Source organism: Schistocerca gregaria, unplaced genomic scaffold (genome assembly GCF_023897955.1).
Source record: "Schistocerca gregaria isolate iqSchGreg1 unplaced genomic scaffold, iqSchGreg1.2 ptg001154l, whole genome shotgun sequence".
NCBI lineage: Eukaryota > Metazoa > Arthropoda > Insecta > Orthoptera > Acrididae > Schistocerca > Schistocerca gregaria.
In genome coordinates this window covers 52,501-57,500 of record NW_026062486.1, presented here as the reverse complement: position 1 = coordinate 57,500, position 5,000 = coordinate 52,501, and the positions used below count along the sequence as shown (strand labels likewise).

Genomic DNA, 5,000 nt, shown 5'->3' with positions numbered 1-5,000 from the left:
TGTTCGTCTTGCGACGATCCAAGAATTTCACCTCTAACGTCGCAATACGAATGCCCCCGCCTGTCCCTATTAATCATTACCTCGGGTTCCGAAAACCAACAAAATAGAACCGAGGTCCTATTCCATTATTCCATGCACACAGTATTCAGGCGGGCTTGCCTGCTTTAAGCACTCTAATTTGTTCAAAGTAAACGTGCCGGCCCACCGAGACACTCAACTAAGAGCACCCTGGTAGGATTTCAACGGGGTCCGCCTCGGGACGCGCAAGCACGCCTTCGGCTCGCCCCACCGGCAGGACGTCCCACGATACATGCCAGTTAAACACCGACGGGCGGTGAACCAACAGCGTGGGACACAAATCCAACTACGAGCTTTTTAACCGCAACAACTTTAATATACGCTATTGGAGCTGGAATTACCGCGGCTGCTGGCACCAGACTTGCCCTCCAATAGATACTCGTTAAAGGATTTAAAGTGTACTCATTCCGATTACGGGGCCTCGGATGAGTCCCGTATCGTTATTTTTCGTCACTACCTCCCCGTGCCGGGAGTGGGTAATTTGCGCGCCTGCTGCCTTCCTTGGATGTGGTAGCCGTTTCTCAGGCTCCCTCTCCGGAATCGAACCCTGATTCCCCGTTACCCGTTACAACCATGGTAGGCGCAGAACCTACCATCGACAGTTGATAAGGCAGACATTTGAAAGATGCGTCGCCGGTACGAGGACCGTGCGATCAGCCCAAAGTTATTCAGAGTCACCAAGGCAAACGGACCAGACGAGCCAATCCGATTGGTTTTGATCTAATAAAAGCGTCCCTTCCATCTCTGGTCGGGACACTGTTTGCATGTATTAGCTCTAGAATTACCACAGTTATCCAAGTAACGTGGGTACGATCTAAGGAACCATAACTGATTTAATGAGCCATTCGCGGTTTCACCTTAATGCGGCTTGTACTGAGACATGCATGGCTTAATCTTTGAGACAAGCATATGACTACTGGCAGGATCAACCAGGGAGCTGCGTCAACGAGAGCTGAGCAGCCGGCCGCCCGGGAGTGTGTCCCGAGGGCCCGCGCGAACACGCAAGCGTCCGCTCAATTATTCTGCAAACAGGAGGAGGCTGAGCTCCCCTGCACGATACACCTCGAAACCCTCTCAGGTCCCGGCGGCGCGCAGCGCCGTCCTAAGTACTTGGTCGGGTTCGAGAGAGGCGCAATCGCCCGGAGATAGGCGAGTAGACGCTTTCAGTGCGAACACCCGTGCTCCCAACTGAGCTTGCCGCTGCCGACAGAGGCCCGGGAGCGTGCTGTCGTGGCATTGCCGGCGGGAAACAACACGCGCCACCTACGGTGACCGGCAGCTCCAACGCCAGCGCCACAGAAGGGCAAAGCCCCACTTGGGTGCAGAAGCGAACTCTCCCAGCACAGCGCACGCGCCAACACGTCCGCAGAGCTGCGATACAAACCACCTGCGAGAACCGCTGGGGGCGACCGAGCAGCAGACGGCGTCGCGACGCCGAGTGCCGGGCGGCGGCGCATCCTCAACGCACACAGTCCGCAATCGGACCAGCACACTGCAGATGTCCACCGCGCTTCGCACCGGGCTCGGCAGAACCCACTTTGGCCGCCTGGCGCCGCGCGCAGGGTGCGCCGGCGCATAGCTGGGACGCCAGCCGGGCCCGTCGGCCGGCGCTCCTGCCACTGGGCGCCCCCCACCAGCCGGCTGTAGTGCGTGCGCTCACGCAGCGCGCGGCCAGCACGCCGGGCGGCCCCCCCTCACCGGCCGGGGACTGTCCCGCCAAGCCACAGCCTCGTATCGCTTCATACCCACATGGCCAACTCAGGTTCGGGGGCATGGCGGGTACCGCCGAAACAACCGGTTCACAGATGTACCGATCGTCGCTATCACCGATGCACCTGCAGCGCGAACAACCGCTCAACAACTGATTTCCAGTTCATTTGCGGATCTTTGGCAGCAAACGTATACGTCAATCTACATTTGCGAAATCTACGATTCTGGCATGCCTGCATGTTATGTGTCACGACACGCTACATCAGCCCACATACACACTGCGGCATGTACACGAGAGAACACGTGGAAGATGGTCCGCGCACGTGTGCAATGTCCCTTGCGCGGTCGACTGTCAACCGGCCTCTGTAGCATGTCGCAGATGTGGAACGCGGTCCACCGTGCTATCATGTTGTGTGGGGCAATACGATTAAATAGGAAAACCCTCGTCGCTACATCAACAGACGGCTCACGCTGATTCCCGGCAGAGGGAGGAGGGGGGGGGGGGGGGCCAACATGCAATACTTTCGTCCGTACCTACTTACCACATGTCTGTACGGCGTACAACAGTGCAATCTCGCTGTAATGGGGAGACGAGACAAGTAGCATCGTGCACAACATATGGCCCTTATGATTCGCCATTGTAGGGCGCAGCCGGTGTACGGTCAAGCATGTGCCACATTATGTCACTCAGTACGTAACGACGGATGATCAGTGTGGGTTACGCGTACATCAGCGGACAGTCCACACAGGCCGTACCACAACGTACACTGACTGCATCGACAACCGAATGCAACTGAACAGCTGCAAGGCTCATTTCACAAACAAACGCCTGACCGACCAGCTTGGAAGGGCAGGAGGGGAGGGCGATATTCGTTCTGTAGCGGTACACCCTTCCAGTGGTTAGCGGGACTGTGTAGAAAGTACGCAACACTCGAAAGACCTTTATGTGAGGGTACGCACCATGGCATCAAGAAATACACATGACACCAGAGGATCCAAGCAGTGAACTATGTTCAGAGGGTTGCTGTTAGGCAAAGCTACATTCCTGTGACGTTACATGTGACAGTTAAGGTGCAGTGTAAGTTAGGTTAAGGTGCAGTGTAAGTTAGGTTAAGGTGCAGTGTAAGTTAGGTTAAGGTGCAGTGTAAGTTAGGTTAAGGTGCAGTGTAAGTTAGGTTAAGGTGCAGTGTAACTTAGGTTAAGGTGCAGTGTAAGTTAGGTTAAGGTGCAGTGTAAGTTAGGTTAAGGTGCAGTGTAACTTAGGTTAAGGTGCAGTGTAACTTAGGTTAAGGTGCAGTGTAAGTTAGGTTAAGGTGCAGTGTAACTTAGGTTAAGGTGCAGTGTAACTTAGGTTAAGGTGCAGTGTAACTTAGGTTAAGGTGCAGTGTAAGTTAGGTTAAGGTGCAGTGTAAGTTAGGTTAAGGTGCAGTGTAAGTTAGGTTAAGGTGCAGTGTAAGTTAGGTTAAGGTGCAGCGTAACTTAGGTTAAGGTGCAGCGTAACTTAGGTTAAGGTGCAGCGTAACTTAGGTTAAGGTGCAGCGTAACTTAGGTTAAGGTGCAGCGTAACTTAGGTTAAGGTGCAGCGTAACTTAGGTTAAGGTGCAGCGTAACTTAGGTTAAGGTGCAGCGTAACTTAGGTTAAGGTGCAGCGTGGGTTAGGTTAGGGGCCAACGTGGGTTAGGTTAGGGGCCAACGTGGGTTAGGTTAGGGGCCAACGTGGGTTAGGTTAGGGGCCAACGTGGGTTAGGTTAGGGGCCAACGTGGGTTAGGTTAGGGGCCAACGTGGGTTAGGTTAGGGGCCAACGTGGGTTAGGTTAGGGGCCAACGTGGGTTAGGTTAGGGGCCAACGTGGGTTAGGTTAGGGGCCAACGTGGGTTAGGTTAGGGGCCAACGTGGGTTAGGTTAGGGGCCAACGTGGGTTAGGTTAGGGGCCAACGTGGGTTAGGTTAGGGGCCAACGTGGGTTAGGTTAAGGGCCAACGTGGGTTAGGTTAAGGGCCAACGTGGGTTAGGTTAAGGGCCAACGTGGGTTAGGTTAAGGGCCAACGTGGGTTAGGTTAAGGGCCAACGTGGGTTAGGTTAAGGGCCAACGTGGGTTAGGTTAAGGGCCAACGTGGGTTAGGTTAAGGGCCAACGTGGGTTAGGTTAAGGGCCAACGTGGGTTAGGTTAAGGGCCAACGTGGGTTAGGTTAAGGGCCAACGTGGGTTAGGTTAAGGGCCAACGTGGGTTAGGTTGCCAGAGATGTGTCAAATCAGGATGTACGTTTGGCTGGTGTCAGGTGGTGGGTTGGTTCGATGCCTTTATAAGGGGTGTGGCCAAAGGGTATTTTATTACTTGTACCTTTTGTGTTGTGGCGTGGCGTTGCGTCCTGTGTTGATACTGGGTGGACCACTGTGGGTGTTGCTGGCTGATTTGAGCTGCGTTGTTTGCGGGTGATGTGAGACATTCTGTCTTATTAGTGGACGTGACGTTCCTCTTGTCGTTGTTTGGATAGTGTCCTGTGGCAGCGAGGATAAAATGGATGTTGTTGAACGATAGTGCTTTGGTGCTTTCGCTTTGTTACACACAGAGTGGACTGTGAGATAGGGTGACTGGGTCGAGTGCGGTTCACACTGTCCTCCCCAGTTTACAGTATGTATCATCTATGTATGTGGTCCTGCATCATTTACTAAGGAGGGACGTCAGACGACTGAAATATTAGTTATGTACTGATGTAAAGCAGAATGCTTACCTTCCACCAGTGGGCGAGTATCGACTCTGCCCCAGAGTTGCCACCGCAGGAAGAGGTGTCGGAAACACTACCCGCACACCGTCACCACTGTGCGGGGGGACGGACCCTCTATATCCTCAGCGGCGCACTCTTTGCCACCGAGCGTCACGTCTCGCGGCCCGCCGTCCAGAGCATGTATTGGGACAGCGGGACTTTGGCTTTTGGGAGATAACTCTTCATGAAGTGGAAGATATAGGGGTGGACTGCAATGTACGATTGCGGGAAAAGTCCGCCGTACATCCGCTCGAGTTGCGAGTCGGGCGGTGGGGGTGGCGCATTCACAGGTGCGGCTGGAGTGACCGTCGGTCCACCACTTTTGACTCGATTTGCGTCACCTGCGGTGAAGAGGGGGTGCAGCAGGCGTTTTACTCTGGGTCGTCAAGCGGGCGCTGTAGGCGACATCGACATCATAGTCGGCCGGCCGTCTCATAGAGGGCGGTAT

The 5,000-nt window shown here is 54.4% G+C and overlaps 1 non-coding gene across 1 annotated transcript in view; it reads right to left on the bottom strand.

The window, feature by feature from the left end:
• The window catches only part of LOC126329020 (small subunit ribosomal RNA), a 1,893-nt gene extending 879 nt beyond the window's left edge, over nucleotides 1-1,014 (bottom strand). Inside the window, exon 1 of the ribosomal RNA XR_007562122.1 lies at nucleotides 1-1,014. This exon is cut by the window's left edge and continues 879 nt beyond it. This is a non-coding gene — a ribosomal RNA (small subunit ribosomal RNA).
• Between the last annotated feature and the right edge of the window lie 3,986 nt (nucleotides 1,015-5,000).